Here is a 12,685-nt window from a genome sequence, read left to right as displayed (position 1 = left end):
GAAGAGGCCCACATGACAAGGAATTGAGGGAGGTCCCCAACCAACAGCCGGAGAGGAACTGAGGCTCTCAGTCCAATAGCCCTCAAGAAATGGAATCCTGCCGAACACCGTGAAGATGAGAATGAGCAGCCTGGCCGACACCTTGCTCACAGCTGTGTGAGAGACCTGCAGGCAGAAGCATCCAGCTGAGCTAGACCCAAATTCCTCACCCACAGAAACTGTGATATAATGGTATTTCCTTCTTAAATCACTTAAGTTTTCTTTATCACAGCAGGTGTGCCACCAGAACACAAATGTCGTGAAAACCACCACTCAACCTAAACCAAAATGGGAAAAGGCAAGACTCACATCGATGTCGTCATTGGACACGCAAGTTCTGTCAGGTCAACCGCTACTGGTCATCTGATCTACAGATGTGGTGGGATCGATACAAGAACTACTGAAAAAATTGAGAAGGAGGCTCCTGAGATGGGAAAAGGCTCCTTCAGGTACGCCTGGGTCTTGGATCAACTGAAAGCTGAACATGGACGTGGTATCACTATTGATACCTCCCTGTGGAAACTGGAGACCAGCAAATATTATGTGACCATCATTGATGCCCCATGACACAGAGACTTAATCAAAAAGATGATTGAGGCACATCTCAGGCTGACTGTGCTGTCCTGATTGTTGCTGCTGTGTTGGTGAATTTGAAACAGGTATCTCCAAGAATGGGGAGAATCGTGAGCATGCCCTTCTGGTTTACACACTGGGTATAAAACAACTAATCGTTGGTGTTAACAAGATGGATTCCACTAAGCCTCCCTACAGCCAGAAGAGATACGAGGAAATCGTTAAGGAAGTCAGCACCTACATTAAGAAAATTGGCTACTGCCCAACACAGTAGCATTTGTGCCAATTTCTGGTTGGAATGGTGACAACGTGCTGGAGCCAAGCGCTAACATGCCTCAGTTCAGGGATGGAAAGTCACCCGTAAAGATGGGAACGCCAGGGGAACCACACTGCTCGAAGCTCTGGATTGCATTCTGCCACCAACTCATCCAACTGACAAGCCCTTGCGTCTGCCTCTCCAGGACATCTACAAGATTGGTGGTATTGGTGCTGTCCCTGTGAGCCAAGTGGAGACTGGTGTCCTTAAACCTGCCATGATGGTCACCTTTGCTCTAGTCAATGCTACAGCTGAAGTAAAGTCTGCTGAAATGCACCATGAAGCTTTGAACGAGGTTCTTCCCAGGGACAATGTGGGCTTCAATGTCAGAAACATATCTGTCAAAAACATTCGTCGTGGCAATGTAGCTGGTGACAGCAAAAATGACCCACCCATGGAAGCAGCTGGCTTCACGGCTCAGGTGATTATCCTGAACCACCCAGGCCAGATCAGTGCTGGGTATGCACCTGTGCTGGATCGTCACACAGCTCACGTGGCTTGCAAGATTGCTGAGCTGAAGGGGAAGATTGGTCGTCGTTCTGGAAAAAGGCTGGAAAATGGTCCCAAGTTCTTAAAATCTGGTGATGCTGCCGTCGTTGATACGGTTCCTGGCAAGCCTGTGTGTGTTGAGAGCCTCTCTGACTCCTCCTCTGGCCTGTTTTGCTGTTCGTGACATGAGACACACGGTTGCTGTGGGTACCATCAAAGCAGTGGACAAGAAGGCAGCTGGAGCTGGCAAGGTCATCAAGGCTGCCCAGAAAGCTCGGAAGGCTAAATGAATATTATCTCCAATATCTGCACCCCCCAGCCTTAATCAGTGGTAGAAGAAGGGTCTCAGAACTGTTTGTATCAATTAGCCATTTAAGTTTAATAGTAAAAGACTGGTTAATAATAACAGTGCATCATAAAACCTTCAGAAGGAAAGGAGACTGTTTTGTGGACTATTTGTTATGTGTGTGTGTGTGTGTGTGTGTGTGTGTGTGTGGCAGTTTTAAGTTATTAGTCCTTAAAATCAGTACTTTTTAATGGAAACAACTTGACCAAAACTCTGTCACAGAATTTTTAGACCCATTAAAACAAAAATTTAATGAGGAAAAAAAAATTTTAAGATAGATCACTAAGTTTTGTGGTGATTTGTTATGAATATGTAACACATTCATAGATGTCAAAAGCTGAAGACAACAGGACAATGATAAACATTGTGCGTATTCATTCAGTGGAATGCCAGTTGGCAATAAAAAGAAACAAACGTCTGAAACATGTAACAACATGGATGAATTTAAAGCCATTAAACTCACCAAAACACAAACTGCAAACAAAAGAGGGGGTAGAGTATAATCTCATTTATATGAAAGTCTAGGAAAGACAAAACATATTTAAAGTGACAAAGAGCAGACCAGTGGTTGTCCAGGGCCAGATGGTGGGGGTTGACTGAAAAGAAGCAAAAGAAATTTCTGGGCATATGGAAAAGTTCTATATATGATTGTGCCAATATAAACAATATAGATTGTATAGACCTTTGTCATAATGCATTGGATTAAATACTTAAAAATGATATATAGGCAAAAAAAAATAAAAATAAAAAAGATACATAGGCATATTTTATCATATGCAAATTATGCTGCAGTTAAATTGATTTGCAAATTTTTAAAAATCCCAAAGTAAATACAAGGTGTAAAACTATGGCAGCAACTTTTTTTTTAAGCAGGCTCCACGGTCAGCATGGAGCCTGATGCAAACTTGAACTCACGACCCTGAGATCAAGACCTGAGCTAAGATCAAGAATCGGTTGCTTAACTGACTGAGCCATCCAGGCACTCCTATGGCAGCAAGTTTAAATACCTGTAGGAAATGAACCGTTTCCTAGCAAATATAAGTAACCACAACTGGCTAGAGAAGAAATGGAAAACTAGAATGTACAGCAACCACATATAATGATTGAAAAGATGATTAAAGAACTACCAAAAGCTACTTAGAAATTATTTCATTTATTGAGCCTCAGTTTCTTAATCTGCAAAATGGAAATAAAGTAACACTTAGCTCACAGAACTTCTGTGAGAATTGAGCTAATGTGCTTAGTATAACACTGGGGCCACAGGAGATGTTCAGTATTAGTTTCCCTGGTGAGCAGCGGTGTTTTAAGCTCTTTCAATGTGAGTTTTACTTCTCTTTCCAGATGAACAACACAACATTATTCAATTCAGCCCACAAACATTGAGTTCCTCCTTTCAAGATTCTTCCCAAGGTGATTCCCAACTCCACAGGATGGAACAGTCTCTCTGTGTTTTTCTTTCCTGAACCTAATTGTGGAGAGAGAGGAGGAAAGATGACTAAAAGCAGGAAGAAGGAGGCTAAGCCCCCAGAACGGGAAAAACTGCCTGGGGAGACCTCTTAGGAATATTGTAAGCCTGTCAACACACATCCTTCTGCAAGCCCCAAAGCAGGATGACGCAGCCAGCTCTGGGCTGGAGAATGCTGAAGTTTCAGAGAGCTAGTCCGCGGTGCTGCTGGGCTAGTTCTCAGCATCTAAAGCTAAGGGGAAGATTGATGGAACCAGAGCTTTTCATCTGGGTGCCTTCGCCTCCCTCCCTGCCTGAGGAAAGCCTCTGGGCCGAGGGAGGAGACTGCGCCCCTGGGAGGTTTAGGAGTGGTGTTCAGGGAGTGGAGCCTCCTGCCCTGACCGTGGGAGGTCTAAAAGAATGTGGCAGATCTTTCCTGCTGGCCTCCTCCCCTCTCCATACTTTATGACTATTTCTCTTGGCCTCCTCCAGGATCTGGGAATGTTCTAGCTTTCAGACAAATGCTGGAGTTCCTATAGCTCTGACCTGGGTGATACTTAATGCCAGAGAGCATTTCTGTGGGGAGCAGGGAGGGGCCAGTGCCTGACTGTTATCCCAGGGAGCAGGGGTGAATTCCAATACAGCCATTATCACATCCCCTCCACCTTCAAATACACCTTTCCCCACACTCACACAGAGTAGACATCAGAGAGTCAGGTCAGGCTCAGCCTCCGAGGGACAATTGCTAAGAATCTGCCACTGCAACATGGGAACTTTTCAGTAACTTCCCTAGGTGACTTCCAGTGAATTCCCTCCAGAAAAAAGCAAGCATTTTAGGCAAGGTAACTGGCGCTGAAATCAAATGGATCCATCGGGCTCTGCCATTCGGCAACTTTGTGGCCTCGGTTTTTTCATGTCTAAAATGGGGAAGATTATATCACCTCCTCTGAATGGTTGTTTTGAGAATGAAATGGGATAGCATGTGTTGAGTGCACGGTACTGTCCCTGGCTCATCACAGAGACTCAGTAAATATGAATATTGCCTTGACCACTGTCATTCCACCTATATCCCATAGGAGTGCATGCAAGACAATTCACCACATTCTGCTAATTTTCCACGTTGCCCCTTACTAAAAGCTGCAGTGACATTTAGAGAGATCTGAGGGATTCTACAAAAGACAGTTCAACTCAAATTTGGCCTAACAAGCATTTGTGGAGCACAAGCTATGCTTCTTGTAGGTACTGGGAGTTAAAGGTGATTTCTGGTTACCTATTGCTAAAGCCACCCCAAAACACAGTGTCTTTTTTTTTTTTTAAGATTTTTTATTTATTTATAAGACAGAGATAGAGACAGCCAGTGAGAGAGGGAACACAAGCAGGGGGAGTGGGAGAGGAAGAAGCAGGCTCACAGCAGAGGAGCCTGATGTGGGGCTCGATCCCATAACGCCGGGATCACGCCCTGAGCCGAAGGCAGACGCTCAACCGCTCTGCCACCCAGGCGCCCCCAAAACACAGTGTCTTAAAACAAGGTATTCTTGATTGTCAGGGTTTTGTGGGTTGGGTAAAGCTAGTTGGCTTGTTTTTATGTAATAACGGTAAGTGACGAGTTGAGTCATCTGAAGGCTCATCTGAACTGAGTATCCAACCCGGTTTCTTCACTCCCTCATCTGGGTATCTCAGTGGCTCTCCTTTTTTTTTTTTTTTAAAGATTTTATTTATTTATTTGACAGAGATAGAGACAGCCAGCGAGAGAGGGAACACAAGCAGGGGGAGTGGGAGAGGAAGAAGCAGGCTCATAGCAGAGGAGCCTGATGTGGGGCTCGATCCCATAACGCCGGGATCACGCCCTGAGCCGAAGGCAGACGCTTAACTGCTGTGCCACCCAGGCGCCCCTCAGTGGCTCTCCTCATGGCAACTTTCTCTTGTAGAGCAGTCCAGCTAGACTTTTTACAGGGTGGCTTAAGGTTCCAAGAAAAAGGAAACAGAAGCTGTCAGTGATCTTACAACCTGCCACTTGCTGATGACAAACAACTACTCGGCAGCCCAGATTTAAGGAAGAAGACGAACAGAGCCTGCCTTTCAGCAGGGAAGCAGCGCGTGTGTACACAAAGGGAAGGAATTGGTTGATGTTGAACATCTTTGGAGATAAGCTACCAGTGAATACAATACAGGAGTTCCATGTGGGTAAAACACAAGATATTTACTTGTATGATTTTATTCTTTTCAGCTGATAGTTTTTCATCCAAGTGTGTGACAAGAATCATTCACCACATATTTCAAGCTTCTGAGTTCCTGCCATTGAAATTGATTCCTCCAGTGAAGGGCAAGTTCAGGGAATGCATCAGATCGTGACATTTTTCTATTAGCTAAGATGGTTTTGTCACTGTAGGACTCTTTGTACACACAAATTTCATCTCCCAGGTGAGCACGTCACTTTGCCCTCCTTGCCTTGTCTTCCGAGTAAAAACCAAGGCTTTTGATTAGCCAGACTGACAGCCCTCTCCTAGTCCCATTTCCTGGCACTGCCTTGTAAACTTCCATTTTCCCAGTAATCCCAGTTCAATTACACAGGAAATTCTTTCAACTAGAATAAGTCATAGGCTTTCATGCCTCCCTGTACTTCTTCAAAGCACTTCCCTTAATTGGTATCTTTATATTTAAAAGATTGTTGGGCTCATTTCTCTCTTCCTCACTAGACCCTCAGCTCTACGGAGTCAGGTGCCATTTATCTCCAGCATGTAGGTCTGTGCCTCGTACATACCAGGGGCTCAGTAAGATTCTTCGAATGAATCGTTCCTTCTTTCCAAAACTACTTAGAGGTAAAAGAAGACAAACCCAGGGGCGCCTGGGTGGCACAGCAGTTAAGCGTCTGCCTTCGGCTCAGGGTGTGATCCCGGCGTTATGGGATCGAGCCCCACATCAGGCTCCTCCACTATGAGCCTGCTTCTTCCTCTCCCACTCCCCCTGCTTGTGTTTCCTCTCTCGCTGGCTGTCTCTATCTCTGTCGAATAAATAAATAAAATCTTTAAAAAAAAAAAAAAGAAGAAGACAAACCCATTCATATGGAGAGAAATTTTAAAAATTTATTTTCAAAAACACAGAGTCTTAACCGGCAGACCTTGGAGATCTGGATATCCAACATAAAAAAAGTGAAATGATGGGAGACTGTGACTCAAGCAGGTACAATGTAACCTCTCAGAACCACTTCCATAGCCGTAGATAAGACCTGAAGCATGTGAGGCTCTACTAAAGGGATATTTCTAGGTTTGAACTCTCACTTACCATTCCAGACCTTCTTGCTGTGTTCTCCCATCTCACATTCCTTTCCAGCTGCCTCATCCCCGGCTACCCAACCCTGTCTGATGGATGTTACAGTTGTAGTCGTCCGTTTGGCTTAAAATCTCCCTAAAAATCCAAACGCCTTTGGACAACATCTTACAAAAGTCTGTCCTTGCCTCACCTCCACACCCACATGTAACTCTGGAATCCTCTACTAAATTCCAATACCCTGATTCTCAACATATTGAGACACAGCCTCATTTAGCCTTTGGACTCCCCAGCCTGGAAACACAGATGGGCAATTGGACTCCAGGAATCTTCTTATTCTTATTTTTTGTTATGGAAAATTTTAAAGGTAAAGAAAACACCATCGTGAACTATTATACTCATCCCCCAGCTTTGATTATTATCAACCCATGACCAGTCTTTCCATCCACACCTCCACCCACTTCCCCTCTCTCCTGGATGGATTTCAGTGTCTATCTCTAAAAGATAAGTGCTTTAAAAAAAAAAAAAAACCAGCACACAACTAAAACTCATTATCACACCTGAAACTACTCTGGACACTCTTAATTGTCAGTAACCACTGATTTTCAGTCTGAAAGATAAAAGAAAGCTCCATAAACTTAGTCCTTCTTTACTACTGCCTTCCCCAAATACTCCACAAATAAACAGCCACGTGCATTCTCTAAAGAGCAAAAAGACACGCATTTAAAAAAAAAAAAGATTTTATTTATTTATCTTTCAGAGGGAGAGGGAGAAGCAGACTTGTCACTGAGCAGGGAGCCTGATGCAATGTGGGGCTCCATCCCAGGACCCTGGGATCATGACCTGAGCCGAAGGCAGATGCTCAAACCACTGAGCCACCCACGCGTCCCAAAAGATATGCATTTCTGATGACATTGTTTATTGTCTCATGTAAGAAATGGCACTGACAGATAATTGGCTTTGCTTTTATCAGTGTTCTTCGGACAAAGACCACTGGAGATACCTTGAACAAGTTGGGTTTGTTTTTTGTTTTTTTTTTACAGGTTGCTGTGAGGGGAACACACGCATGGAGAAACCTGGAGCATCTCAGTAAGAGGGTGTCGGAAAGAAGCTGGTAAAGAATATGAGCTTCATTTGGGTTGGACTCAAACCCAAGGGTTTAAGGAAGCAAGGGCTTCCTCTGGATTATCAGAAAATGGAGGCAGTTCTATGACTGGACATCCCAACAGGTCTTCTCTGGAGGGAGGACAGACTAAAGTGTTGCCCAGTAAGCCAGAAAGGGAATGCTTAGTGTTTTTTATTACACAGTGACCTTGTTTTTGTGTCAGTCATGGTCTGAAAGTGACCTCATTTGATATAGATATCTGTAAGATTGTTTCTGTCCAACAGGAGAACGAAGTGACGCCATGAGCCTCAGACCACCTTGAAATAGTGTTGACATTAAGCTGTGAAAGTCAAATCCATTCCAGATGTCGTGGGCAACTTTTTCCCTTTCTCATTATCCTATCACTTTCCAGGGTATATCAATTTGTTAACTACTACTATCTTTAGTCCTGGTTATGGTTGGCTTTAATCCTGGTTGAGTTTCTGAACCCACTTTTCCTTTTAGATCATCTTGATCACTCATTATTTACTAGTGTGTCTATGTGTTTTATTATATTATATTCAAGTGTTGATAAACATCCTTAAATCTTTCTCTAGAGAAGAAAAATGAATCCATGCATTCCCACTGAGATCCAAGGGAACATAATTGTTTAAAAATAGCTTCCAAACATTTGATGGTTGTAAAATGATGATATACGAGACAGGAAAGATGAAAGAATACTGTCTAATGTGACCCTTGTGAAACACTGGCATGGAATTCAAAGGCTTCTGTTCAAGTGCTGCATGTGTGGCTCTTGATAGAGTCATTATGTCACCAGCCCTCCCTGATGTCGTCTGCAATAAAACTTAGTTTGGGTTCGATGTCTTTCCACTTGTGTCAGCCTCTGATTCTACAGCATAAAATAGGCTTAGCTGTGTTATATGTTTATATGCCTCCTTCCTTCCTTCTAACTCTTTATCATGGAAAACTTCAAACGTGGATAAAAGTAGAAAGAAGAGTAAAGCAGTCCCCAAGTAGCCATCATCAACTTCCCAGCCAGCAAATTCCCAGCCTGCCCAGGCTGCTGTGTTTCTACACCCAGCCACACCCACGCCTGTGGCTATTTTGAAGCAAATCCCTAGAGTCATCTCTTTTCGTTTGCTTTTCCTTACTGGAAAGAAAAAAAAATTTTTTTAAAGAAAAAGGACCGTTTTAAAATGTGGAGCCCACAACATCACCTTTGCTCATACGTAGAAATTTAAGGAGAAAGAGTCTTCATTTAGTAGTGTGACTACGGATGAACAGCACTTTTATCGGAAGTAGTCTCAAGATACATGACAGGTGCATAGTAAAACCAAAAAAAAAAAAGTAAAGACATAATTCTTTTCAGACTTTTCTTTTAAAAATAGTTTTCTGCAGCCATTTGTCAGCTCTAATTGAAACAATCATAGAAATGGGCCTGGGATAAGAGAGAACTTGTGAGCCCCAGGGGGAAGGACGTTCAGTCCCAGCTGCAGTCCGCCGCCATCTGTTTTTCTGCTTGGTCCTTAGCTTCCGGTGAGCTAATACCCGGGTCTGCGGCCGTGTCTGTGGCCTCCCCGATGTTGCAGGGGTTCAGTGAATGGGCTAGTGCAGATCCACATAGATTCACACTGCAGGTAGGGTTGCCAGATAGCAAATACAAATACAGGATGCCCAGTTACATTCAAACTTTTGCAAACAACAAGTAATTTTTTAGTATGAGTATCTCCCAGAAACTGCATAGGACATACTTATATAGAAAAAAAGAAAAGAAAGGAAAGGAAAGGAAAGGAAAGGAAAGGAAAGGAAAGGAAAGGAAAGGAAAGGAAAGGAAAAGAAAGAAAGAAAGAAAGAAAGGAAAGAAAGAAAGGAGGGAGGGAAGGAAGGAAAGAAAGAAAAAAGAAAGAAAGAAAGAAAGAAAGAAAGAAAGAAAAAATTAATTCAGGGATGCCTGGGTGGCTCAGTCAGTTAAGCATCTGACTGCGGTTTGGATTGTGATCTCCGGGTCCTGGGATTGAAAGGCGCCTTGGGTTCCCCACTCAGTGGGGGTCTGCTTGTCCCTCCCCCGCAGCCCCTCCCCCTGCTGGTTCTTGCATGCACACACACATGCTCTCTCTCTCTTTCAAATAAATAAATAAAATCTTTTAAAAAAAATAAAAAATAGGGGCACCTGGGTGGCTCAGTTGGTTAAGTGTCTGCCTCAGGGTCCTGGGATCGAGCCCTACATCAGGCTCCCTGCTCAGCGGGGAGTCTGCTTCTCTCTCTCTCCCTCTGCTGCTCCCCCATTCGTGCTCTCTTGCTCTCTCTCTGTCAAATAAATAAGTAAAATCTTTAAAAAATAGATAAATAAATAAGAAAAGAAAAACTTAGGATTTAAAGCAACAATACATATTGTCTCTCCTACTTTGTATGGGTCAGGAATTCAGGCGGAGCATAGAGGGTAGCTTCGGGTGTTTCTGCTCCCCGATGTCTGGGGCTTTTGCTGGAAGACTAGCCCAGAATCATCAAAAGTTCATTCAAGCATGTGTCCAGCAGTAGATTCTGGGTGTGAGCACTGCATGTAGCTGTTAGCCAGAGTGTTCAGGGGGAAGGGGGGCAGGTTTCCTTACAACACAGTAGATGGGATCGCAGGGCAAGGGTCCTTAGAGAGAGAACCAGGCAGAGGTCACACTGCCTTTTATGACCTGGCCTCAGGGTCACCTCCACCCAGTTTCAAAGGGAAAGAACATAGATCTGAGTGATCTTTCTCAGGTTATGAGAAGAGTATGGGGGACGGAGTACATATTGGTACAGTCATCCTCAGAAAATGCGATCTGCCACGGCATGTGCTGTCATTTAGCTTTCTTATACCTGAGTAGTTGCTTCCAAATACAGGTAAACAGTCCAGCTGTAAGTTAGAATGGAGAGTCTCGTCATGTGCTCCTTTCATTCACGTTCTGTTAGACAGCTAAAATGTAAATGTATACATTTCCGATTGTAAGGATAAAATGTCAAAATACTCATGATGGCAAATGTTGTTTATTTTATATACAAAAACAATTATTAAGAGCTACTAAGCACATCAATAGGGAAATCAACTGACAGGTTATGCAATAATGCTAACTCGGTGGAGTAGATTGGTGTACCATCTTTCATGACATTAAATAAAATAACCTTTCAGAATTGCGTTTCACTCGTGGTTATTTCAATTCCATTTAAGCCATACACCTTTCAAAGAAAAGTCCCATTTGGAAATTCTTTACATATTAGGATGATGTATTAAAAGCATAAGAATAACTTGTAACCACTTCAAAATGTGATGGGCAGGAGAAACTCCAAAATCGTACCATGACATCTGTGATAAATCATCTTCGATCCAGACAGGATAATGCTATGTTTCCCTATCTTGTGAATATATAGACAATGAAATATTAGTCAGCCTTAAAAAAGAAAAAGCTCTTGTCATTTACAACAACATGGATGAAGCCAGAGGGCATTGTGCTTACGAAATAAGCCAGACACAGAAAGAAAAAGCTGCATGATCTCGCTCATACACAGGATCCACGTATTGAATACATAGAAGCAGAGAGTAGCGTGGTGATTACCAGGGGCTGGGGAAGTGGGAAAATGGAGAGATGTTGCAGTTTGGAAGGATGAATAGAGGCCTAATGGACAATATGATGACTATAGTTAATACTGTACTGAATACTGGGAATTTTGCAAAGAGAGTATATTTCAGTGCTTTCATGACAAACCAAAAAGGTAACTATGGGAGGAGATGGTATGTTCATTAGCTTGACTATAGTAATCATTTCACTATGTCAAATCATCACTTGCACCCCATATATATATATATATATAATATATAAAAATATATTTATTTTGTTTTTATTTTATATATATAGTTATATATATATAATTTTATTTTGAAAAAAGAAATGGTATGAAGAAAAAAAGTATTAGATAAAAGTGAGGTGTCCCCGGATATCTTGTTTTTCCACCAGCTTCAGTTAAAGTGAGCAGCTATTTAGTGTCAAAAGCATGCAGCATACTGGATGCAGCAGCAGGAATCCAGCAGCCGAGTGTGTTGAGTACCTACTAATCTAGCCAGACTTCTAACTTCAGTCTCCTAAAAGTTCAAAGAATGCAATTGCAATGATCACTAAGTTTGTGGGTCAAGTTCCAAATTCACCCTTCTCTCCCTCATGTTTATTTTATGAAGCTGATCTTTGGCTTTGGCCTCAAGTTTGGATGAATATTGATTTTAACATTTGGCCATTCAACAATGTAGCACGTGTAATCAATAGAACTGCAAGTTCTAATTCAAGGTTTCTATACAAGCTCCATTTCCCTGCAAAGTGTTTTTGAAAAAGCACAGGTGAAGGAATTAACTTTCTGATGAGAAAGATCATAGAAGCGAATGGATAAAAAATAAGGATAAAATATGGGTTGAAGAGGGAGGGTTGGCATAAAAATACCATAAGCCTAAAAGGAAGGCGGATGGAGAAACTGGGGCCTCCATTTCCACAAAGTGGGAAGAGAGATTACAGGATGCAAAGGAGTGGGGGCATAGGGGAAGAAGACAGTGCTCGAAGAGTGTGGAAAAGTGTTGGAATAACAGTCGTGGAATGCAGTAGGGAATGCTTGAGTAAGGCAGGAAGACAGACCGCTGTATTAGAGGGCCCTCCTAGTGGTCACCAGCATGAATTTTTAATGGACTCAGATTTTGTGAACTACTGCCTTAAAGCATGCAGAAAACAGCACAATCCAAAATGACGAGAGTTCTCTTCCAATCCCAGAACCTTCTGAAATCCCCAGTTGGCAGGGACTGTCTCGAGAACAGAAGTTTGCTAGAGCAAGTAGCAACTGTCTGAAATATCCCACGAAGTGCAAAGCCAGTGGGAAGTCAAAGGGAGGGCATCTATTTGGCCCCAAATAAATATACTAATAAATGTGTACAGCTTCACTGTATGATCCTAGGACCCTATGGATGTCCTAGGATAGGACCACCAACATCACCTGGAATCACGTTAGAAGTGCAGCATCTCCAGCCACACCCCAGACCTTCTAAATCCGAATCTGCATTTTAGCAAGACAGCAGATGATTCACACATGCATTAAAGTCTG

General features: G+C 42.8%; 1 pseudogene; it reads left to right on the top strand.

The window, feature by feature from the left end:
* The first annotated feature begins 327 nt into the window (after window positions 1-327).
* On the top strand, window positions 328-1,707 carry LOC100480438 (annotated as a pseudogene).
* Window positions 1,708-12,685: the final 10,978 nt, after the last annotated feature.

The sequence above is a fragment of the Ailuropoda melanoleuca genome, chromosome 6 (assembly GCF_002007445.2).
Source record: "Ailuropoda melanoleuca isolate Jingjing chromosome 6, ASM200744v2, whole genome shotgun sequence".
In the NCBI taxonomy this organism is placed as follows: Eukaryota; Metazoa; Chordata; class Mammalia; order Carnivora; family Ursidae; genus Ailuropoda; species Ailuropoda melanoleuca.
The sequence above is the reverse complement of the archived record's forward strand: the minus strand, read 5'-3'. Positions and strand labels throughout refer to the sequence as shown.